The 27,300-nt window shown below is 39.6% G+C and overlaps 1 protein-coding gene and 1 long non-coding RNA gene across 4 annotated transcripts in view; both read right to left on the reverse strand.

Annotated features, from left to right (window-relative positions):
* Positions 1 to 27,300, reverse strand: part of Rbp6 (RNA-binding protein 6) — a 509,520-nt gene that overhangs the window by 391,450 nt on the left and 90,770 nt on the right. The window lies entirely within an intron of this gene.
* LOC136780670 (uncharacterized) overlaps positions 4,169 to 27,300 on the reverse strand; it is a 29,153-nt gene continuing 6,021 nt past the window's right edge. Inside the window, exon 2 of the long non-coding RNA XR_010823784.1 lies at positions 4,169 to 5,551. This is a non-coding gene — a long non-coding RNA (uncharacterized lncRNA). The remainder of the gene's footprint in view (positions 5,552 to 27,300) is intronic.

A 27,300-nucleotide genomic window follows, 5' to 3' on the forward strand; every position in this document is an offset into this window, starting at 1 on the left:
ACAATAGCGCGCGAGGAGCAACAAAATTTCATGATATTCTGCGGGCAGAAACTCTTAAAAATACATTAATTAACCGCCTGCTTGTTGCAATATTCCTACCTAACAGTTTCAACATTGAATAATAATGGAACATGCGGCATAAAATAATCCTATTGCAGCTCCTCGCCGAGTGCAAATGACGTGATTTTCACGTCCAAATTTACGCTGTGCTGCACCATTCGTGCATGACATTTTTACACGACGCGATGATGCGACAATGAAACCTACAACCTGATCATTATGCGTGAATTTGTTACGAGGCGGCATATATACGAGCGACAATGACAGTTACAGTAATTATAACGCCTTTTCCATTTATACAAACAAGCGTGGCCTGAATTTTTTTATATACGGTTACCGCAATAAAATATCTCTTTTTCAATATGGCCGCCGCGACCTTCCGTCTTTCGATAATATTAATTGTCAAGCAAAAATGGAACAACGTACAATTTTTTGCCTCGCTTCTTATTATATTTTATGCATTTATGCTGTATTGCTCTTGTTACTCGTAACCCTTTTTTACGGGGAGCCTGTGCATTCCACAATCTTCTCAGATTTCCTTTCGTCGTGCATCAATTCTCCGCGATTTACCGTGAAAAAGCACGATACCACTGATAAACTGTATATAACATAGTAAGCCCGGCGCAACTTGCTACACGTGTGTGTAAACTAAATGTTAATTATCTCCCATAATTACCGGCACTTACTCATCCAATTTCCTGTACGATTGCAACGTCTTTATGATGCAAGGAAATATACATCCGTTTGCTACAAAACAGAAAATAGTAACAAAATTCTATTTAACTTAAATCAATTTAAGAATCTCTCTAGTTTTATTCCAATTTTCGATTATACATTACGATTTTATTAAATAAGTTAATGAAATTAAAAGCTCATGCGAATATTCTCCAAAGATTTTAAGCTATGACATAAGACGAAATTTAATTATATTCTTTTTAGCAGTATAAAGAGCAATAAACATTAAATTATGAACTTTTTCTTAATTATCCAGATATTTCTATGTCCATAAACATGAAATATTTTAATAAATTGATATATTGTATACTTTCTTGTCAAAACTATAATAACGATTGGGTCTACCAGCTATGAACAGATCCAGCAGCTTGCAACGCCAAACACTGGATGTCGCCTCCTTGACTATTTAAAACAGTTTTCTTTATATTTCAAAACCAGGAAACTAATAATTGATAAAAGAGAAATAAAATGTGATATCTGTCACAGAATTAAGTTAAATTAGTTTATCGATAGAGTATAATTAATAAAAAGCAGTTGAGATTTACTTATCATCTGTATGATTAACAATAATATACATTCACGTACACTTTTAGTAATCCTATGAAATTTTAGTATTATAGCTATCTCGGCGAGCAAAGATATAAAATTATTGCAGACGTAAGATGTTTGTAATTCTATAGGATAATATGATTAAATCAATGCCTCGATTCTAACGTTTATACTGATTAACATATGAAGCACATAGCTTGTTTCGGTTAACTGAAATATGTAATAAATGATGTTATTATCTCCCTAGTATAGGTATATCGTAATATTGAAAGACGTTTTTTTTTTCTTGATTCAGTACTGTACGATAATTACTCGCTTGATCATTCTACATGGTTTGACAGAAATGCGTAGACTGACTGGTAATAATTATTACAGGTCAAAAATTTTGCTACATTGTCCATCAACGTTATAAATTACAGTAATGTTTCCATTCCACGCATCTTGTCAACAACTGTGCAAACCAGAAAGCTGTAGCTATGAATAGAGAAGCTCACTGTCCGCAACAAAAATACGACTCCTCTCATATTATTCTCTTAGTTCTCTTCAGAGAGAATGCTGCACATCATCGAATATATAAACATATTTCAATCCGTAGAACTAATTCATAAATTATCTTTTTTAAAGTCAGCTTAGAATATTCCATTGAGATAAACGTTTTTTCCTCGAAAAAATGTGCAGCGCATTAAAAACGCGGTGAAAATAATAAAAGATGTTAGCAGAGTTAAGAAATTCATGAGATTCCAATGGCGAAATTCCCGCAGCACTTAATAAGGGAAAAATCATACGAGTTCCGCGTTCGGCTGTCGTCGGTCCATTATTATAACTGCAGGCAAAGATGTAGGGTAAATGTACATTTGAGTCAATTGACCATTAGAGAGCGGTCATGTGTGTGCAATTTATCAGGATGTGCATGCATACTCGTATTTGCGTGTTGTACATTACAAAGGCATATACGTAGCGGGGGGTAGAGGAGTAAAGAAAAGAGAAGAGCGCGCGCGGAGAGAAAAGGAGAGAGACAGCGTAGGCCAGTGTGATCATCGTTGCGCAACCTTGTAACCAAGGTTACCTTTAATTCCTGTGTGCGTAAATCGTCGTGCACTCTCGTACATATATATATATATACACGCGTGAGCACAGGCCCTCTCACATGCGCATGAACGAACGCCTCCTCCTCCGCTGTATAGACGCACACAGCGAGAGAGCGAGCTTAATGCCAATTTATTGCTCTGACGTTTCGAGCCGCAGGAAAACCGACTGTTTGGCGAACGGATGGATCGCTGTGGAAATTTTTTGAATGAAGACTGCCGGACAGAGACGTGTTATAAAGCGCCCCTCATCAATATGCCTGGATATCCTCCTTTTCGCAGAATGCTTCTCAACACTACACTATACCTATATAGATATTCGTCAAATAGTATATCGAAGCCGTACCCCAAGCAATATAAAGCGCTCGACAAAGAGATATTTATTACTACCGACCATTTCAATTTCACGAAAATATTGCTGCTTTATTTATTATAAATATACAAGGAACAGTAATTACTTTTGACGAATTTTCATTGACAAGAAATAAAACTTTCACCCTCCCCCTCCCCCCTCCCACCTTTCGATTAGACTCATTAGTCTTTTAAAACTCGAGAGCATAAATTTCTCTATTTTTATTTGAAATTCAGCTAATTTGTGAGAAAAGGAAGAAAAGAGTGGCCTCCAGACCAGTCCTGACTGATATAAGTCAATTCACCCTCATTGGATGCTCCTCGTTCCCTCCCTTTCCTTTTTATTTCTTCAAAACTTAATCACTTTATCGAGCGTCCTTCGTGAAAAGTTTCTGCTAGAAAGGAGCATTCTTCGTCGAGGGCCAATCCACCCTTGCGAGCCCTAGCATTATTTCATCTAGGTACTTTCCTCTGTCATAACCGGCTGCCTTATCCTCATCCTGCCTGTATACAAAGTAGACCAGAATTTTTCAATGATATAAAAACGCGAAAAATGCTTATAAGTCAATGATCAAGTACCCCAGGCTCTACAAGTTATAATATACCATGCACAACATGTTGTTATCCTTCTTCGAAAATATCGCAAAATTGCAAGGCAAAAAATGTCACTCTAATCTTATTGAAAAGCTTCGCGTTGTGTAAAAAATTGTTCAAGTATGAAAGAAAAATTCGGTCAAGGACTGAGGAGTATTTAATGACTTAATGAAGAAACAAGCGTATAAGAAACGTTGCAAGAGTTGGCAAGAGGAGCAAAGCTGAGCATATGCATGATGCACACGGCAATATTGAACATTAACCATAGTTCAGCACACAGCAGCACTTATTATACTTCAATTTCCTTTGGAGAATAATTTCAGCAGAGTAGCTCAACACACACACACACACAGAAATCCGGCCAGAAATTTACATTATATTAATAATTCTCTTAACGCACGAATAATCTAGGCTGAATATTATCACTTGGTAGGTCTTATTAGTTATCCTATAAACACGTTACGATTTGACATTTTCACCAAAATATGTATTCAATCTCAATTTATTGCTGATGCATTTTGTAAGGGTTTACCAGTGATACCATTCATGCTTATTAATTAATTCATAAATTAGGATGTGTGTATTTATGCCCATTATTCAGCATTAATAGAGCACGATTGTTTAATGGTAATAGAACGCTTTTAATATCATTTTTAATTGAAGCTACTTTGACTACGTATAGTAATACGATTTCTGAATAAACCATTGCTTTTGGCTAAAGCGTGTAACACAATGTTGAATATTCATTAAAATCACTATTGGTTATCTAATTTTCTACGAGATAATACTACGAATCTGTTTTAAAAAGTATTTATTAATTATTAGAGGTGATTATTGATTCATTTACACAGATCCAATTAATTTTTACATCAAGAATAATTATTATTTTGAACATAAATAAAACACTAACATAATTTCACTAATTAGCGTACAAATAAATAAGAGGAAATATATATTACAAAATTTGCAAAATAGATTTCGCGTTTGTTCCGAATGAGAGAGTGAGCTATGCTAGCGCTAGAATATACGAAAGAATGATATTTTTAAAAAAAACGAATCCGGACATTTGAGAGCGTAATATTATAAGTAGATATGGAGCGAATAAGCGACTTCGATTTAGACATACGATTTTGTAGGCTATTCGGAAGCTCCCTTGTCGAGGTGCGGCTGGTTGGGACATACTTTATTAACCGTCATATCTGTCGCTGGCAGGGACAGGGTTTCGAACGATTAATTATAAACAACCGGCCGCAACAATGGCTCTGCGTAATTAAAGCGAGCGTTTGCTTCCTTCCTCGTTTCCCTCCTCCCTCTCTCCCTCTCTCTACCGATGCACAAGCGAGTTCCCCCAGCTCTTCATCACAGTACTTGTAGCATCCAAGCGAATCACGGTACGATATTGGAATCAGGCAGAATTCAATCGCTTCGACCTTTTATTCAATTCAGTCGTTAACGCTTACTACTTTAAGCATTTCTTATAATTATTGTGTACTACACAATTTTGACCAAACTGCTATTGACACTTGTGTTATGTTGGACGTTAAAAAATTCCGGAACCAGTGTGTGCAAATTAACTTAAAATTAAAGCTTTTTTATAACAATATGCATTAAAACATACAGTATGATATAGTTTTAAAATGTCAAGGTCTGACCATTATAACGTAATGAAACTAATATTACCGCGGTGAATCAAATGAAAACTTTTCTCATACATTTTTTATTTTAAACTTATTTAAAAGGTTTAAATTTTTTTGAATATCATACGTAACTGTGAAAATGCATTATTTTAGGTTAAAAATAAACCTATGTATAATATAAATTTGAATATAAAACCAAGTTAAAATGATAAAAATAGATGCTCCTAGTAATTTAATTTATTTGTAATACTAGATTAGATGAGAGAATGAATGATATATCACACAAGGATAAGATTATATTGCTATATAACCACGTGTCTCTCGATTATATCAGACAAACGTAGTATTCGATATTCCTTATTAGACGTGGCAAAAGGATGTACGATACCAATTATTATCTGCGTGAAATGAAATGAAGAACGAGCTGCAGTATAGCTGAAGATAAGGAATGGAAGATATATATATATATATATATATTCATGTCCAAGTCTCACGAGGGATGTTATAAGCAAAAATCACCTCTCCAGGGCAGCATCTTACCTGAAACAGAAATAACGAGGTTCTCGTTACTTTACGTCAGTCGTTACGAACGGCTCGGAAGCTAATAAAGTGTATAAGTGCAAGGCATGGGGTAACGAGGGTTGCGCCACAAATCCGCTGAAAGTCGTTCGAGCTACGTTCAACTAAAAAACGTACGTTTTCCTTGCTTATTAGACCTTGTAACGGTGGTCTCGTTGCTCTTGCTATTGCTGGTAAGTCCCTTCGAAGAACTCTACTGAATCGTTAAACATATTCTTCCACAGTAAGTGGCATAAATAACGTCCCTAGATACTCGTAAACCATTTAACAGTATATTAGAATTCATTAAAGCGGACCAATAGCTCAGAGGTAACCAGCAAACGCCGATACCATTTATACTGGAATGCTTCTGCTGACTTCACCTCGCGGAAATCAAATAAACTTCCAATCGAATATTCTTCATTATATTTAAATCTCAGCCAGATGATCGTAAAAAGCTGACGGACGTGCCAAAATCTATTAATGAGAGCTCGTTAATCAATTTATCTTAAATCTATAATGATTTATTTAAATCGAACCTTATCCCGCCACGGTACTATACATACACGTATCTGTATAATTTAATTCACTGTTGAATTTGATACGTATATAGTGTATCTTCATTTTAAAATAAGTGTAAATTTAGTATTGTACTAATATATATATATATAATACTCACGTTTAATTGTTATAATTAACATTCTTAATTCCATCAATGTGTGTAGCAGAATTGTACAAAAATGTCGGTGAGCTTTTTACTGTAAAATGCGTGTTAAGCGAGTAGACAAAAAACTCTTAATGTTTGGCGATTAAGAGAATCTTAATGGACGATACTTAGTATGTAACTAATTACTCCTATAAAGAAATACATTCTCTTAGCAACTTGACCTTATTCTTCTATTAAGGTTAGATCATTTCCAGCTTCATAAGACATGTGGATAATATTCCTTCTATTTGATTGTTATAATTGAGACGCGGAGAAGATTTTTTCTTTACAGCGTGTTATATTTAGTTAATTGTCTGGAGTATACTCGCAATTTGTCTCTGAATGCGCAGTGGATTAAACCGCTCTAATTCTCAATACCTCAAAAAAATGTACCATCAACTCTTTTATAGCTATAAGTGCAAAACTATCAAACGATTGCACGAAGAAAAGATTATCAAATGTATCACTACAATATGCTATTTATATATTATTATATAGAACTAAAAATAGCTCTATTCATCATCTTCCCTATAAATTTACTTTGCCTTCACTCAAAAACAGGTGTAATAATTTAATTAATAATAACTAGGAATAAAGACGTTAAGCGATTCATATCAATTACAAAGTGGTAATTTTAATAAATATTTTTAATTTAATATATTTGAATAAATTTTACTTAATTACATTGATGCTCTAACTTAAGTGTCTTACTTTCAGCAGTAAAGCACTTGGTAATAGACTTTCATACTTTGAAAATTTTATGCCATATAAAATACTCAAGTCAAACACATGTATATAATGTACTTTACGAGGACACCATTTCTCCGGGGGTAGTAAAACGTTATTTACTGCAATATAAAAGCGAATATATAGCTAAGAAGATAAGAATGAACAAAGTTCGTTTTAGCGTTTTTGAACGCGAGTTCGGTTTTTAAGTAAAGAACTTGATATTGCTATTATGCTAGTTAACGTCAGAACGCATGAGCATTCAATAAAGCCGTGCGTGTTTCATTTAAGTAGATTATAGACACTTCTGGCTGTGCACTTTGTACATAGTGTCAACGCATTCTCTCAGTACGGCCTGTACCAACTTTATTGTACTACCAAACCGTCCCTAAAACTTAACAATTCAAACTCTACCTCTGCTCGAGTCATACGTACTCTAACAACACTTGATACTGTGTTAAATTAAAAAATACCTCTTCTCGATCCTAAATTATTGTTGAAAATCCAGCAATTAAGAATGAATTGGAAAGCAGCACTTGCGTTCGTCAAAATGACTAGCCTGATTCCTAATTAAAATTACGTACGCTATAAGCGATAAGAAGAAAAGTGACGAGATAGGATTAATAAATTGAATTTGCGAAGCCTTGGAGAATATCGAAGAGCAATAATAAGTGCGAATACATAAGGCGAGCAGTGAAAGCGAAGGATCGATGCGAGTCGATCCAAGTTTTAGGAATACAACGGAGGAGGCACCTGCGGTAGGCACGTACTACGTACGTCGTACATATGCAAATTAGTATCAGGTAGGTGTGTATCCGTGCGCTTGGCGAATCAGACACTAATCTCACTCCTCGACCACGGTCCCATGTGCATACACGCGCAAATACTCACGCGGCACATATACATATTGAGAATCGGGTAGAATGTAGCACGAGCTATCTGACAAATTGCAACGTCATTACTGCCAATTTGTTTACATGCCACCGGATAGCCGGCAATACCAGGTAGTATAATGCACCTTGTTCGAGCGTCCCTCTCTCCTCGAGGAATCCATGTATTTATTAAGTTCATAAGTCAAGTCAGCTACCCGCGGCAAACTAACGGATGAAGATAATTCTTCAGACTAATCCGTACCTAATGCATGCGTAACCTTAACATATCGCGATCTCGATAATGGCCGATCTTTCAGCCTTGGATTTACTGCTAATCACACTCCTCCGCAACCTTAACAGATAAATCGGTAATCTTCCTCCAGTGATAAAGTATCACAATACATTAATTTTACGTCGCGTCGCTTCCACGTGCACATACACCATCATCCCCTGCTGCTGCCTTCCTCGATACTTTCACCTGTGCAAGCAACTTAACATCGATGAGTCACAAACGTCACAGCTCTCTTAAAATATCCTAAGATTAATCGCGCGTATCCACTGGATATATTGGTGTAGTTTGTAAAAGAGCCTTCTTAAATTAACACTCTTGGCCAGGGGAAAATGTAAAATTATATATTTTAATTAACGATGAGATTGAACGCTCGCGTTTCAAATCTTTTCTCTTATAGTATAATTTAGCGATAGTATATAGATGTTTGAAAATAAGATTGTGCTTGACGATACTTGGAGGTTGAAAAGAGTAGAGTGGGGATGCAACTATAGGAATGGATAAGTTGCAACATTGATATGGCAATTCTGCAGAGATATCGTAAAAAAGTTGAAACTTAAGCGTGGAAGAAGCGAGTTGGTGTATGCAGGGCTGCGAATAGCAATGTGTAGAGACGCGTAAGATCCGAAGGGTAAAAGGGAATTACGAGAGTCGAAGTTTTCCATCTGGAGTCGTTAACCGTACCGAAGCGAGGGGATGAACCTTGATTACTTTATAATTGAATGCAAGGAGGATGGGTGGGAGTGCTATCTTTCTTTTTCGTCGCTTAAATTCCGATTTGACGTCTCTGCTTGTCCTTCCCACCCCTTGTCCCAACTTTCGTTCAAGCCCCGGCCGCCACGCCATATCTCCTGCCCCTCCATCCATCAGCTTCCACCAATTGCACCTTGCTGCTTACGTCAAAACGTTTGCATTCACATTTTTTCCTCTACTGGTGCATGCATTCGTCGCTAATGCATATATCTATATAGCATCCCTCTGTTACACACGACATTAACGATTAAGCCGGCTATATCAAACTCCGAGCCCTACGCGACGATGATTAATTTAATACATGACCTTTGCACCACCGCAACCTTTCGTTCTTTTCACTCGTAACCGGAGAGAGAGAGAGAGAGAGAGAGAGAGAGAGAGAGAATGTGAGAACGAGCGTGGGTGCTAGCATTGGAGTTGGAACCGTAATGAAAATAGAAAACAAAACATACGGTTGAGAATTTGTTCGCAGGTAATGCAGAAAAGAGGAAGGGAGATAGGCGATATAAGCAATGTGGAGGAAGAAGAAGAAAAGGCCCGATCGGGAAGGGTGACTTTTGCGACTTTCCGGCTGACAAACTGCAAATAGCTAGGCTTGCGGTTGCAAGATGACGTTAATTAATATTGCTGGTGGTACTGAATGAGAGAGTAGTGGTGAAGGGATAGGTCTGGTGAAAGAGGGGTGGGGGTACGGGAACGTTGGTCGGCTCAAGATGCCTCGAAGGGGGTGAAAGTCTGACATGAGTTTTTATCATCTCTCCCACTCTCTCGGCTGGATTCAGTTAAACTTGGAAATAACCCCTTAATGAGCCTGCCCTGTCGACTGTACCAACCAAACTTGCAGATTTCCTCTTCCTCTCCACCTGTTCTTCTCACTTCTTCCCCATCTCTTATCACATTATCCTCTACTTTATTACTTTATTTATTCCTTCCTTTACGGTACTTCGAATCTGCTTTATTCGGTAAACCTCGAAGATTGCCATTATAACTAAACTGTCACATAGTTTGAAAAGTTTCCAGAAACCATTTCTTACGCTCCTTTCGCAAATATGTACTTCCGGTTATTCACAGTTTGCATAGATAGCATTGATAACAAAACTGTTATACATGTATATAGTTACAAGTCCATAAATATCAGCAGGAATAATAAAACGATGGCATTTTTTAGCTAAACTTCCGGGTAAGACCGAGCAAAATGGGAAATAAATGCCTCAGATAGTTGTTGATTCGAGAAGGATAGGAAAAATAGTAGGAAACGGGAGGATCTCGCTTCGCCACGCGTCAAACACAGAAACCCCATTAAGTAAGAGCTTGCATGTCCAAAGTACAATGTGACACTCTTGCAGAACCAACAAACGCTCTCAATATCTTTCTCTCTACTGTTTACGTGATTACTCTTCATCTTCTACCCTATTACTACCCCCCTCCTCTTCTCTACCCTTCCACTCTCCACCACCTAACGATTTTATCCACAGTCCACCATCTCATAAAATCTTTGTTAGCAACTCCCCTTATACCTATCTCATCGACAAAGCATTTTACCAGCTTAAACTCAGGCTTTGTCATTGGATACGAAATGACCTTCTGTGTTCAAGTTGCCCAACTATACGACTTTACGACGAATTCCAAATGAAGCTAGTATTTTAACCCGCACGCTTAAACCCAACGCGATGGTGGTACACTCGTGCTATTGTTGCAGGGGATGGAGGACAATCTTGGAGAATAAATGATAAAACTCGATAGTTCGTCGTATCTAAACCAGTAAATGAAGGAAGATGGGTGAAATAATGTATAGAAAAGTCAGGCAAAGTTGCACTCCTTCTTAGCTCTGTCCTAGTTTTCTTGCTCTTCTTCGATAAGAAATACATTTACTATTCGATGGTACGCGATTGACTTGTGTACTCGTAACGGCCGTCATGCGCAACGATTCTTCATTTTGATGTAGGCTAATTTTGGTACAGCTATATGGTTCAGTCTTTGGGTTTTTTTTCTTATTTAACGACTGTTAGTCCGTTTAGTTGGGTCCCATCTGTAGTAGGCATTGAGCAACGACATTGCTCTGCATTAATTGGACGGAATACGTGACGTTGTGGATCCGATAGGTTCTGCTAATGGACCACTGATTTAATTACCCAGAGAGAGAGAGAGAGAGAGAGAGAGAGAGAGAGAGTGTCCTTTAACCCATCGGTTACGCAAAGCGGCAAAGACATCAAACTGCTCGACTATAAGTAATGACTTTGTCAGTTGCGGGGAGGAAACGCGTAGGAACGGTGGGTGGCAGAAAGAATGAAATATATTGATTAACGTTCTTTATAACTCCTCGGACTAAGTAGGTATCGCGCGTGTATATCTACTCTTTCACCAAATTTAATTAAGTGTTACGTGCTATTCTCTTCCCTGAGATAAACTACGGACACTGCGGTAGGTATAACAAAGACAACGAAAACCGGGCGAAAGTTTATAGTATATAGAGAGGAGCGGGCGAGTGAAATTGCGAGCAAGTACGTACGCGTTAATCATCGAAATTTAATAGAATCTTTAATGGCCAATTAATCATTGTATATGAAAAAAAAAAATTAAATTAGTTCCTCGTTAAATTGTACGATAATGCGATAATATCTGCTACCCGCGAGTACAATGGGTACCAGCTTTGGAGAACAAAATTGGAATCGTACATCGCGTGCGAAAAATGTACGTTCCATTAGAAAACGTAGCGAGAGTTTATAGCTCTAAGAATTAATATATATGTATTTATAAAAAGTCAACATACACATTATTTTATTTTGTATTTAATAATGAGAAAAGTTATTAAAGTTGTTAAAACCTTGTTTAGTTTCGGAATACTCGAAACTGCAGGCAGAAAGTTGATATTTACGGAGGAAAATCCGTTGTACCAATTTGAACTTGCATAATCTAGTAAAATCATATACATATAAGAGTAGGTCTTAAAAGATATTTAATGAAGACTTTCGATGAGAAAAAAGGCTAAATGGATAAATTAACATAGCACAGAGAAAAGTTTATACGGAAGGAGCTAATTGCATCCATTTGGCATAAAAGATATAACAAATGAAAATAGCCTTGAATAAAAAGTGGTGGAGAGTCGAGTGGAGAGAGCTAATTGTGTTGCTGGTCTCTAATTCAGACAGACTTTTTCCATAAAGTCCGTAGTTATTGGCACGCGGTCAGGTGGCACTGCTACGCAGTTATGAATGGTTATGTTTATGTTATGCCGAGAGTATTCGACAGAGGGTAAGAGAGGTGGAGAGAGAGAGAGAGAGAGAGAGAGAGAGAGAGGGGGGGGGGGTCTGTGTGCTTCATATTTCGCTCGTTTATTCGAGTCTCCATTTTCGTTCTCCGAATCGTTAATCGCGTGGCCCGCTTTCTTCTACCCTCAATGCGGTTTATTGTGCATTTGTAATGAAAGAGAAAAAGAGGAGAAGGAAAAACACGCGGGAGCAACGGGCAAAGGAGGTCTGGCAAAGCGGCCCAGTCCAGCAGCAGTTTTATTCGACTCGGAGTCCTGTTTCGTCTATTCACAGCTTTGCCTGCATTGGTAGAAGCGAGAGTCGCCATCGCCGTCGCCGTCAACGATCCTTCTCTAGACCACCGGCGAATGCGGCAACCCTGCCTGGCAATCGTCACCATTTTCGTTATCCCTGCAAAAGCTCGTTTCATTTCGGTTTTTGGCAAAGGGTACCGCTTTTTTCCCTCGCATCTTTTTCCATCCCTCGCTTGCGTCGGTGTCCTATACACACGTACTGTATGCGAAACTCTCGCGGAAGTCCAGGAAAAAAGGCTCGATCCGCAAAGATTTCAGGATACGTGCCAACGACACCCAACGACTCGATCTAACGAGGTGCTCCACGAGCGGAAACGGAATTGGAAGCGGAAACGCTAAGTATCGTGGAGGGTGTGTCGTTCACGCGCGTGCGCTTCAATTGCTGCCATCGTTCCTTCTCTCCGCACCACTCGTCATTTTTTTTAATCCCACACACGCCAAATCCCCAATCTCCGCGACGTCCCGCTGAAAATGCCGCATGAGCATTTTTCAAGGAGCCACTGAAAAAATCTCATTCAAAGCGTTGACAGAAATTTTGAATTAACTCTGAAATAAATCCACGCAGCGTATAGTGCGCTGCTCTGAAAAATATCGCAAGCCTCGCCGTTATTTCGATTAAACGCGCCAGCACACGTTCCGATGATTATTATTAATACTAAGTGATATTTGTGAAAATGGGATTCGCTTGATTTTTCTTTATACTAAAATACTGTTTCGTGTGGGATAAATTATACATGCAGTATGTACAAGTATCTCAGACTCGAAGGCGATACATGGATCAATTTCACGAATGATTTGGGCAGAGCGTTGACACGGATCAACGACTTTGGCAGTCGAAATGTTCGCGGTCCTTGTGAGACCGATGAAGGGGGAGGGGAGGGGGCTAAGAGGCTACGACGTTGGGTCAGTAAGGATGGAAGGAAGGATGAGCGAGAGACGCGGAGGGTGCAGGTTGCGGAGGTGATGAGGGAGTGTAGGAGTAACAGAGGCACCTGACGTGAAAGGGGTGACGAGAAAGTTGTAGTGAAGGGAGTCGAAATTGGCGGTAGAACAAGAAGGAGAGGGAACTGCCGCGGCGTATAATCAGACTCAAGGGCGTCTGGACCAAAAGCTGGAGAGACGCGAGAGAGGAAAATGCATCAGAGCCAGACCAACCGCGCCGTGATTCCGTTCCATGCCAGTGGCTCTCAAACCAGTTCCCACGAGTACGCGTGCAAACGTGATCAGAAATGCAGTAGTGAAACAGCAGCAGCGCCTCCTGCTCACTTTTGCATATTCCATGGCTTACCCTTCTGTAATTTAACTCTTAAGGTAACGTAGTTGGTAAATTTCTTTCTCTCCATACTCATGGAAATTGCTAATAAAAACTCTGGACTGCTCGCTTGACAAATTACCTAAAATTCTAAAGGCATTATATCAATTTTAAAAGGCAACCTTTTTCATAATCAATTTTCACAGTGTGCAAAATTGGAAGATGCGAGTAATCGAATGAAAAATTTACGACCTATTCATGGCGAATAATACAGCCGGTGTGTCGTTGTCTGTGCTTAAATTACTATAACCGAATTGAACGTTATGATAATAGTGTCTGATATTGGGACTAATTGGTTCCACTCTAAGCCATTGGGCGATTGATAATTAGCGGTGAGTTCAGTAATTTGTATATTAATCGAGGTCGAACGAAGCGTGTCAATGAGAATCCAATGGTACGTACGTTTAGATATTAAACGTGACATGGCCAGCTAAATGCGCCAAGTATTTCTTAGAAACACGTGCTTTCAAAATTTTCATGCTAATGTCGCTGATTAATATTCCTAGATGGCCAATAATAAGCACAAAGAACGAATTACAGAGCTAGGGAAGCAGCGAGAAGCCGATAGACAACCTAAAATTCATGGCGCAATGATAACCAGCAATGTTAATTTTATTTTAATAGACCATAACACATTTCTTTAATCTACACTGACTTTCGAGAACTTTGCGCTAAAGTCCTCACGAAGGAAATAAAGCCAATGTCGCAATTAACACTATAGTTAATGTAATTTCGTCTTAATGATCCATAGCATGCTCCATTAATTTACGAACTTATAGAAATCTCATGGTATAAGCTGCTGTAATTTAGTTTTTACGGGGTGCCATTGAGCGACTCTATCAATTTAAGTTTCAAAATAGTTTTTTCCAAGTAGAGTTTCTACATCATATTAGTTTTAATTACTTCAAGGTTGACTATACACTTTGACGTATAATGCGGAATAGTATCGCAATTCGATCGAAAAAAAAAGAATGTTGGTAATTAAAGCAGTGAGAAAACTATTCTATTACATAGTAACATGAAAAACATTTTTCGGATGATATACAGAATTATTAAATAAGAGAAAACGAAGAAACAATTGAACAGTTACACCGAGTTTGATGTCATTGCGGGTTATAAAAGTGTTTATATAGACGGTGTAGAATATATCGAAAGAAAAAAATTCTTCTGGAAAAAGAAGTGGAGTGAATGTAATCTGTTGACAGTGGGAAAGAATGAGCGAGGGATATGATCGATTGTCACTTGGGCGATGACTAATAGCATACATAATGTGGTAATGAAGTGGATAGAAACGAGGTAGTTTTGGTATACCCTCTCGCTTATTTGTGAAGAAAGAAAGGAACGACGTAGTCGACGCAGTCTCGTCGACGACGAGACTGGCGTCGGGGGATAAAAACGAGAGACGCGGAGGTGAAGTAGACAAGAAGAGACGCGCGCGTATATATGTATAAGAGAAAAGGAAGAAAGTGAAGAGAGAGAGAGAGAGAGTGGGGGGGGGGGGGGGGGATAGGAAGCTCAGGGTGGCCGTTATGGATGCAAATCCGCGTACGAAACGCATAAAAGATTTGCAAGAACAAATACACAGGGCCGAGAGTTTGGCGGGAGAGTTTTGTTGAACGGCCACGGCCACGGCGAGGTACGTCGAGGCTCTCCGGTCCCTCGGGATTCAAATGAGGATAAATATTTATAAAAGAGTGCGCCGATAGAGTTCCTCCTATGGTCCCAAGAGTCTCTCTTTCCGTCTCTTCCCTTTCCGATGTGCTCCTCCACGCGTTTCTCACTGTACCTTCCTATATATATATATATATATATATATATATATAGCTAACATAGTGTATGTGCGCGTAGCGAGAAAATATTGGCTCTCGCACGAATTGTCGAGGGGACACGAGAAAAACGAATATATAGTTTCGGCAAACACCTCGCGAATACCGTTATGCCGAACAATCTTGCTTCTATTCTCGCCGTACATGGATTACATTCATCGTATACGTATTATTCCGGATTATGCAATGCTCTGATACGTGCGCGCGATTTCTTATTCGCGAGAGAGAAACAATAAACAAACTAACCGTGGAATTATTTCCTCGCCGCTGTTTTACCGTGTATCTACGCTTTATGGAGATAAAGGACGACGATAAAAATGAATGACAAGGGAAATTAAATTTTCACCAGAGAGAAATTCGCAGATTCGGTGCGGGACTGGCGCGCGTCGCGAAGATTCTCGAGCGTCGAAGAAAAAAGCCAACGACTAATAACTAAATATATAAGCAGCAGCGAGACTTCGCGAGGCTTCCTCCCGGCAATTGCGAATGTAGCCAGCACACGCCGATCAGCCGCACGAGGAGATAACGACAAAACCTACTTAAACGAACAACATTCCAACGACGACGGCGGCACGATAAAAACTGCATTAAGCCAAGTGGTCGCTGCTGCGATATCGGATAACCAAAGCCTCGCAGCACAACGGTGGCACTGACATTCCAACGACCAAATTGTAGAAAAGTACAGGAGATAAAGCAATTTAAATCCACCTACGCCTAATTGCAGCTATTACAAATTCTTATACTAAGATAAAACCTTTCTTGGACGCACGTGCAGGTGCAATGCCTCTTCTCAATTCCCATCGTTAAGGATATATATATATATATATACTCCTTCCTCGATTCTCCTAATATTATATTTATTGCCTCGCATCATTGTGCTCCTAAGTATATATATATATATATGTATATATAAATTATTGGATCTGCAGGCCAGACGTAATGCAGGAGCTACTCGAGAGAGGAATGAAATCAAATCCAGCGAAGCTCTGCAGGTCAGGTTGAAAAAGCAGCAGCGGAGGTCGAAGGAGAGATCGCGAGATCTTTAAGGAGGCACGCGGAGAGAATAGGAGTAGGTAGCCCGCGCGCTGGGGGAGTCGACGAGCAAATGCGAGTGACGTTAATAGGGGCTAAATAATTTCCTTTATCGTCTCTTATATAGAGACTCGCGCAACGCCCGATCATAAGTCTTGTAAGAATTTGTCCCTGCGAGCGATCTCTGCTCCGATTTCTTTTCTGATTAAGTACTCTCCTCTCCGATCTAGGATGAATTCCTCCCGCTGTTCACCTTCCCGGTGAATATTAAAAAAGTTATGCAGGACGTGAGCATCCGGCAACTTTCTAATAATATCATTTCTTTTCCGCGAAACGAAAAGACCAAATGGTGCTCTCCATACTCCGAGCTATCACGGGACTCTTTCCACTCCTGGAAAGTGAATTACACGGTAGAAAATAGTTCTGTCGTATAACCGTCTATTAGAAAAATTTCCATCTACTGGAAATAAGAAAAGGTGGGAAATGACACGCGCGTTTAGTATAAACCCAGTTCTTTTTTTTTTTTTTTCAAATATAAGACTAAAAATACGTATAAAAGACAACAGGATAGGTGCGCATTATAACCACAGAGTTATACCGCTATATATCGGGCGAATGAAGAAGAGCGTACGAGCGTAGTACGAAAGTACGGTGAGTAAAAGAGCAGGCAAAGGTTCAGGCTGAATAATAGAAGCATTATGACATAATTCTTTTCCACGTGCTATATATATATATATACATATATAACCTCCTTTAAAACCAGTATGCAATTAAATAGCAAGGACGCGTTCCAGCCTCGCGTGTCCTTGCGATCAATCCACCGAGTGACGGTGAAAAAAGTCGGCCTACCTGATCAGTGTGGGGCCTTTCTTTATTCCTGTCCCAACCGATATAAATGGAGAAAAAGAAAGGATTACTCTCTGCAGGCAGAAACGGCACTGGCACGGGCACGGGAGAGGAGAGACCGGGACAAAAAGTCGAAAAGCAAAGGTGCATGGTTGCTCGATACCAAGCGAGAAGACAAGGCTCTTGCACGTTTCTGTAAAAATAACGGCCGGTATAATTCCCAATTCCGTGTATCTGCCGTTCGATTCTCGCCAACTCAAGAATCCCACAGGCCATTGATACGAATGCCTCCTAAAACGGTGAAACCGGGACCTACGCTGAAGTGATTAAGTATCCTGCTGGTCAATGAACGCGGGAATGCCGCTCGGCCAAGCACTGCACGGCACGGCACGGCACGGCACGGCACAGCAGCACAACACAGCTCAGTGGCAACAAACGCCAACTTCAGCAAAACCCCGATACTCCCTTAGTCTCGAGAGTGCGCGCATACCCAAAACAAACCGCACCAGATTTCATCCATTCGCTTCACATTTTTCGATTCTTCAAATTTCTCTCCATTCCTATATCTATTTATATATATATATATATATATAGAGCGAGTATAATCGTTTTATAAATCCTTCTTTCTTACCCCAGCTATCAATAAAAAATCCACGCTATACTATAAAACAAACTGATTGAAAAAACAATACAAATTGTCTTTTAGTACAAAAAAAGTTATTAATTATATATCTCCATTGTATTCGTATATATGTAGAGAGAGAGAGAGAGAGAGAGAGAGTTCGTTGGTCGGTCGAGGGAGAGACGACGAAAATACTGCCACAGAGCTGAATAGAGCTATCAAGTGTTGAGCTGAATTAGTTGACTCGAAGAATGGGCAGGCACAAGCGGCCGTAAGTTAAGGTAGAATTTTTTACTGGTGTCGTGCTGTTCCAATATCTTTTTCATCATGCCCTGCGAGCAGGCAGTATAGGGATTGGGAATAGGATAAAGAGGAGCGAGCGAGGGTATGAAGGAGAAAGGGGAAGGGAAAGGTAGGGGAGGAGAGGCAGAGGCAATTCTTGAGGAACGCTGAACGCATCGATCGACAGTTCGCTCGCGTTGACTCTTTCTCGCTTGGCTAGCGAGAGCTGCGATTCCCATCGAACGAGTGGATGAAACGAACGGTGAGAGGGTTAAAGGAAATAAAGAAGTTGCGGGGTCAAAAGGTGTGGGCGCGATGCATGGAGAGAGACTGGGGGGTGAGGTTTGCGGAGGTCGTTGAATCTCTGCATGAACGTGAGAGGGTGTAAGCCCGCGTATTTGCGCGATCCATCTGTACATACGAGGGAACCTCGGAGCTGTGTCTCTCGACATTGTCAGGAGTATTACGGTAATTGCTATGACCTAAAAACCGATGATGGCGTGTAACAGGATTCGAGTGATCAGCGCGTTCGCGAGACTGGAACGTAAAGCGAAGAAAAAGAAAAGGCGGAACAGTAAAACTATTGCCGCTTGATTGACCCATTATCCAAACGTCTAACGATAATTCCATATCATAATATTGAATATTTAAAGCCCTCCAAGAGAGTTGGTTAAATATCCTGTATAGATATAAAGCTATTCGATCTTAATGATATTATGCATGTGTGTATATAATTGATAGATCAATCGTTTAAACGAGTCTGATTGAAATAGTATTTAGCAAAGGTAAGACGAAGCCATAACGCGTTACAGAGTTAATTTGGATTTTCCACTTGATGCATTTCTTCATGTATGGTGAATGAAGAAAAAGTATTCATTGGTAATAATTATTGCGCATTGTTAAGTATAGTATACATAGATATAGAGTTTGTTTGCAGGATTGGCAGAGCGGGCGAGCGAGCGAGCATTCCAGGAACGCCGCGCGCCGAGTGGAAGCTTTGACGAAGGGCGATTCGTTTGCAAAGGTTCGCGCGCGAGGTCTTCTTGAAGAGGCGGACGTAGATGGCGAGGTCACGTCTTCGAAAATTGCATAGCGGAGACCTCCGTATCGCGACTTCTTCCCTGGCCTCTGTAATTTTCCTCCGTGCCGTGCCGTACACTATCTTCACTCTCCTTTTCTCTCGCGCGACCCTCCGCCACTCTTAATCCTGCTCCCACGAAACGACCTTGGCAATTTTTCTCCTTCGCGCATCATCTAACAATCCCTTAAGATCCCATTATCATTAGAATTAGCATCTATACCGATATAAAGAGGAACAGAGCAATCGTTCCTCAATCATCGACGATTTATCAATAATTCCATATCTTTCAGCTAAATTCTCGTTCACTCGTATATAAATATATGCAGTACACACTTTAAATCTTAATAAATCGTATAGGTAGGTGATAGATGCTACGTTTCTTCGTAATTTTATTATACCCACGTTGTAGTATGGCAACGTGCTTGTTATGGATACATATATTCAATTACTTTGTCATAAAAAGGAGACACGGTGTAAAAATCTTAACCGGTTTCAACGTGTTTTATCTAGCAGTTGAAAGACCAACAGACGGCTGATTCACGAGCTCACTTTTGCTCATTCATAACGTGCTAATTCCCACAGAGACATCTTTAATGCCGTTACACTCTTCGTTATTGTGTTTCTCAGTGGAAGCTAGATGCTGCTCTCTGCTGTTGTTGTTGATCCCGTTTCTAACAACTGCTAGGAGGATGGCTACACGGCGTATTTTCGAATATTTATATACACACACTCAAGAGAGAGAGAGAGAGAGAGAGAGAGAGAGCTCGCGTTGATTTAGGGATGGGAAATTTTTGGCGATGACCCCAAAAAAAAAAAGCGTGAGTCATTTCTTGATGTTAATTCGACAGTCAGGTGAAAAGGAATGGGGTAGGAGGGAGAGGGAGAGGGAGAGAGAGAGAGAGTGAGAGTGGTGGGTAGGCGAGGGGGCGAGAAGTTGGCGGAATAACAAGATCATTTGTCACGAGGCCTTTGCATACGTCGCTCGGTGTTTCATGTTGGCGTGCAAGGATGAATTGAATGAACCGCTGTTGAATATTGGATGAAAAGTAACGAGCGTGCCATTCCTGTTCTTCCGCATCGTTTTACCTTTCCTTTCCACCGTACCATCCTTCCTCGGTTCCCCTTTCCTTCTCTCTACAGACCTTTCCTTCGGCATTCACTATCCACTCTTCCTTTATTCCGCAGTCCATATCGCGTGCGCGACTGCATACAGGGAGAAAAGCTCGATTTTCAATTACTACCTGTCACCGATCACTGCATAGAAAACAATAAAACATTTGCAATAGGCCTGACTCGAGGTCGATTATAATAAAATGCACTGCGAATTTTAAATTGATCGCCTCCCCTTTTTTCTTACACACTCTCTGTGCTCTCTCATAAAATCAATTTACTCCGCTACTCAATTTATCATTAAAAATAAAAAAAGCCCAACAGCTCGGTATAAAATATTCGAAATAATTTATTTTTATCGACGCTATTCGATTGAAAGAGTTAAGTGGATATCTAGCAAATAGGTATACATAATACTGTAAATGAGTAATTGTAAGCATCTTATAATTGCATTTATAAGTAGGTTACCTATCACATTATCTGCTAATATCATCAACGATTCATTTCACTTTAGCCGTTCTTTTGATACGCGAAAGCTGCGCTACGCTTTGAGACTAATAAGCTTAACAATCCCCCTGGTGGCCATGGAGGATAATAACTGAAGCTATAGTCTACTACCAACGCATCGTGCACGGAGAATAAAGGACTACTGCGGTTAGCAACATGTTCCTTGAATAGCTTGTACCGACAACAAATCCACTCAGAATTATAATTATCGTCTAAACAAAAGATAGAGCGAATCGAAACCTATCTCAATCTGATTGCAACTTTAAATTGCCTGCTTAAACCACTTTTATTACAATAACCCTCGTCAAAATTCTGATATAATTCACAGCTTCTCTTTATCGACTAATTAAATGCACCAATTAAACCTAACAGACCGTTAAAAAATTATCTTTACTTTGCTCAAGAAAGTTTTCGCTTCATAAATCAGATTAAAAAACAACTTATGGCAATTATTATATACAAAGTCTTGCACTATTATCAAATTGGTTAAAGATAAGGCGTTAAACCTAGACGCACGTGTGTTAAAGTACGTGGATTTAGACGTTTTTTCGAAAGGTCGTTGAAAAACTCGTGGTATAAGATAATGGAAATAAAGACGTCGTGGCAAGTTTTCAAAAGTAACGATACTGGGTTTAAAATTGGTGGAGAGTGATGCAAAGGGTGAATAGTGACTTGAACAATAGTACGCTGCTGTTAGTGACACCTGGAGTGCCGACAGATCGGTCCGAGCGGGTTCTCCGACAATGTGCATCGACACACAGATATCTATATATATATATATGTATATAATTAATACGAAATATATCCACCGCGCCAACTGAATACAGGTGCACGTTGGAATATTGGCGTATAAATATATATACGATATACCAACGCGAAAGCGTCACCTGCAAATTTGCACCCGCGTTATATGTATACATATACATATACAACGACGTATCGCGCGTTAATCGCGTTCTTTCTTTCAAAGAGCCTGCGAATAAACTAACCACAGGCATTGCAACGATATCTCTCTGATTCATAAATAGCAATAATTTATATATATATATATATATATATATCACACGGTATACACCCTCTCTTCTCCCCTACTTTTCTCACCCTTCCAAAAGCCCGCCGCTATGGCCGTTACAGTGTTATCCATCTCCACGCGCCATTTACCGTATCTCGCTCCACTTTCAAAAGCCAGTCGTACACATTAACGGCAACGTCAAATAATTACTGATTAAGTTCTGAAATTACAGCATGACATTAAATAGGCAGAGGCAAGCGTTTACTGTGTACACAGTCTATCGTGTGGCATTATCCGTTCTCCCTACGTATTCTGTCGCGATCATCTAGATCACACCACGATAGTATAGATACAATGTGTATAGTATAACATACGCGACCGTCTATGTGTGTACGCGTGTTCGCGCGCGCGAACCGTGCGCAAGCAGAAATTTCATCAATTTAACTTGATAAATCAAGCCGAGCGTAGAGCGTACGACAAATATTTAGTTAATGAAATAGAATGCTCAGTAGCGTGAATTATCTCGAGTTAAAACTTGAATCGAATGATGAATCAGTCGATAGAAGCTATTTAGCCTGTGTTCGCGGTCATCGTACGTATACTAGCGCTTAATCGTAACATACCACGACAGGTAGATCGCTCGTATAAAACGATTACCGAGATTTCTAACCAAGTTTCCAAGTAACAAGTGGGAAAAAGAGCCCGTGTGGCGAGCCATTACCGAAGAACGTGTCATCGTGTGGAGGAGATCGAAGTTGCGCCAAAGCAAACTCATAGGACAGGGTAAATGTAGGTACCTAATATATATAGGGTGATTGATAAAAAATGACATTCGTAATGCACGCGACTATTGAATAGGCGAGAGATTGATGGGTTTCGTCGAAGAAGAAGAAGAAGTAGATAAAGAGCGAGAAGGACGAAGAGGGAATAAAGAAAGAGGTAGGTACATATATACAGTTCTCCACAAACGGTCGCCACGCGATTCGAATGGCTTACTTCGGATTACTCGTTCTCGCCGAAAAAGAAACGAGAATGGAAAGAGAAACCGAACGAGTGGAAACTCTGGCTATCGCCGGACCAAGAAACACACTAAGATATTTTCTACCCTGGCTTGAATAAATTTTCTATAGATCCTGCTGCGTGGCAGATTTTTCTACCGAAATAGAAATTCCACCACCACCCAATCGACATTCTGCAGACCAACTTCCCGGATTGAAATTTCACCGATGTGCAGGTAAAATTACCACCATAAAGCCGACAGCTGCAATCTCGCTATTTTTTTTTTGTCTTCACCATTCGCGTTTTCCTGAGTCGGAAGCAAGACGAAAGATTCATTGCATCTATACCAGCCTGTTCGACATCAAGTTAAAACGAATTCTTTTCAAACGCTGCGTGCTCTCCTTTCGTGACGAGTTTCTATCCTTCAACACACACCTTGCTTTGCACTTGTCTATTCCACAATTAAACACGACTTCCGCTCAATATACTCCGATGCTTATGCATATACCTTCGATACTATTTATTCGTTAATATTTTATAACGTATATAAAAACTCGGTTTTACTATATTTCTGTTGTTAGTCCATATAATGCAGTGACAATATAGAATTAGATATAGGAAATCTTTCATCAACTACACAAGTATTTTAATAATAATGAGGTCAAGAAACACAGGACCAAAAAATGTGAAATTTATTCAATCATATGATACGTCGAAACACGATAAAGAGCCATTTGTTAAAAAGTCTATTACATAGGGAAAAGAAACGCATGAAATCAATTGAGTATTTATTTGCTCTCTCGCAAACAAATATTCAGTAAAATTAAAAACAAAAATGGTTAGTACAATTATGTATTTATTGCAACAAGAGATGCGCAACTGAACTAAATTTTTGTTTGTTTAATTCCTCTGAATATTTGTTAGCGAGAGAGCGAATAACCAATATTTAATTGTTTTTAAGGAATTTGTTTCCCAGGGCAAACAAGAATGCAAAATCCAATTAAATAAATCGCTTGTTATTGGTGAAAATAAGGCATAATGTATTCATTGGTGCATTATACTAACGACATTATAAAATTTAATTGACGTATCTAAATGCGAAGCTATGTCTTTGTGACGTTAAGAGTTAAGTAAGAGAGAGAGAGAGAGAGAGAGAGGCCCATTCATAAAGTAGTCCTTTATAATACATATAAAAGAGAGGAGGGAAGCGCGCGTCTCTCACTTTCCTATTGTACAGAGGCCGATTATTATCGCTGAGACATATATCCGTGCCAACGAGGTTGCCCGTAGATACTGCTAGATTCGATATCTTAATAAGGAATCGAGGGTTCTGAACTCGCCTCGCAACAGCTATAGTATATCGCGCTACTTCAGAAACAAAGAACAACAATTTCTTAGAAATATATTGCAACAAAATTGCTATCACTGTTAACAGCTACTGTAAAATTTTCTTCAGCGTGAAAAACCATCTTTGAAACTCTAGTAAAACACAAACTTCATTTTCTTTATGTGACATAAAAACGAAATCTTTTAAATAGCTGTTTGGTTTGGTAGCTTTCTTGGGTGAAATTGCATGATGAAAATTCCATGCTACAAAATAAATTGAAAAATGTTTTATAATTGTATTATTTCTTTCGGTAAATTTTTTCGATGATAAATAGATGAAAAATATCCGTTCTATGAAACTCGTAGGAGCTTAAATCCGGTTAATGGTCGTTAGAAAAGGTCGTCATGGGAGGATCGAGTAGTTATGATTACGCATAAATGATTGCATCATAAATGAAGAGATGAAAGTTGAAGTAATTGAGAAGAGGCGGCAAAGTTTTCACGTTCAAACCTGATAACCTAATGATATCTAGTTCGGACGGAAGTCTTTCGTACAAGTTTCCAGACTACAGAGACTGACCTCTTGATTAGCAATTTCACATGGTATTAGTGCTAGATAATACAAGATCTGGTAACTATACTACCCCTTCATAAATACCAGCTAGCCAATAAATTAATGTCGCACTAAAGCGTGTTTATCTTTTGATTAACGGTTTTCCAGAATATAAACCTCCTGCACCATAAATCCAGTAGAATTATTCGTTTCGTATAGACACACATGCCCCACCTCGAAAAATCTATTGAAATCCATTAATTAATCATTAATTGTTTTTAGGGAAATAAGAAATAACTTGTAAAACGTTTTATTCGATTTGTTTATGGTTTATCACGTGTTGTTAATATACACATAGAGTACACGTAATAAGGATGTATTATTGCTGATAGAGAAACATACGAGAACATTTTGATTTGTGATGATTTTTCATCGATCTTTTAGTCTCTTTCTTTCCGCCCTAGTATACCACGTGTCAACGTTTTTGTACGAGGCTATTTTCACGTTGGCTGGACGGTCAACCCCGCCCATTCGCAAATCTCCAAATCCCTTTCTTTCACGATTTATTAAGCCTTTAAATCGAAGCACGGGCAGGGAAACAGGCAGTCTGGCAGTAGAGGATCTTTCCGCCCCTTGTTGACTTGGACTGCGCGGCGAAACTCGCTTGTTCGCCGACTCGTAAACACCGTGCAGCCACCGACGAAATTTCCCGCCACGGTAGCTCCTCGCGCATCGTTCCACTTGCGATCTTCTCTCGCAACAATTCTACCATCCAATCGGATAATTCATTTGCGAAACGCGCGCGTATCTCTGAAAATCCGCATTCAGCCTACACGGTCGAAAAAGCTGCAAGTAAACATCCAATGGAATTTTTGTTTTCCAACCAAAAAAAAAGAAAGAGTCTAAGAATTCGTTAATTAGCAAATTAGACAAACGTTATTTCTACAATACAAATAATTAACTTTACAAATTTAAGTGGAAGCTGTAAATTGACTACGTTGCAATTTCCAAGCGTACAGCTTCCTCGTTCTGTAAAAAAAGAGGAATAATACAATTTCTCTCAATTTCCACCGGTGAATCCATCCTCGTCCCTGGTGTGTTGGCCTGCTCTCTCTCTCTCTCTCTCTCTCTCTCTCCCCCTCCCTCCCTCTCTCGTTCTCGTTTCACCACCACTACCCCCTCCCCCACCCTCTCTTCAACTCCTCTATCCCACTTTCTCTATCCTCGTGCTACTCTATAACGATTTATCCAGCACGAAAAAGCGTGGATATAACGGACAAAGAAGCAGCTATCGAGTATGTCTCCGAAAGTGCGACCTGTACCGGAAGTAGATGCCATTAAAATTCTTTTAACGGCTGACTCTCATTATTCCCAGTGGCTCGAGCGAAATTGAAATTCAAGCGATTCGATTTACATCGGGCGAAGCCGAATTGAACTGGTGGCGCGGACGGAAAGAAGAGTTTTCCAGCTGGCAGGGCTCGAACGGGATCCTCTCGAGGTGCTTGGAACTTGGATTTCCGGCTAGCCGAGGCGGGCTAGTGACTTTTCAGTTAAGGCCGCAAAGTGCGCGCGGAGCACCTAAGGAAGAGGAAGGCACTCCTCGGTTAATCGCGAGTTTTCTTTTTTTCCTTCGGATATGTGCTCGCATATATATATATACATATATAGCTACGGGATGGAGGAGGATGGACTGCAAGGGTAGGGGATATGGAATTGATGAATATTCAAAAGGCCAGCGAGCTATCGCAAAAGCTTCAGCTGGAAATGGAGTTGGACGTGCTATGTTAATTCGCTCTTATATGGTGCTCAAAGGTCCATAGGCTAATTCTGCGGCAGCCTGATGTAAAACCAAGCGCCACTATACCGACTCTCTTCATAGTCACTCAGCCTCCAAATCGCCATTGACATTATACGCTATATATATACATATATAGTCTTGCGTCTGCTACTGCTAATCCTTTTGAACCTGCCAAATCTCACCTAATGGCTACTTCCAAATTCACACACTCACCTTTGATTTCTCACTCTCCCAAGACAACTAAACCGAAATTCTAGCGCCAATCTCTGCTATAATTCCTCTCTATTCAATAATTATACAAGTGTCAAATCATTTTCCATGTAAATATATATAGGTTCCCAGTCAAGAATCAATGTACATGCACGTGTGTACTGAGTATATTCATATATATATAAGATGCCAATTATGTATATACTGCAAGGACTTGAATATATTAATCAAAATCAATCGAACGAGCAACACTCGTATTAAAGCTGTTTTTCAAACAAAGTACATAGTTTAACAGCATAGAAATCTC

This window comes from Prorops nasuta, unplaced genomic scaffold (assembly GCF_024137725.1).
Source record: "Prorops nasuta isolate Cenicafe-Biocafe unplaced genomic scaffold, Cenicafe_Pnas_1.2 PNAS00019, whole genome shotgun sequence".
Taxonomy (NCBI): Eukaryota; Metazoa; Arthropoda; class Insecta; order Hymenoptera; family Bethylidae; genus Prorops; species Prorops nasuta.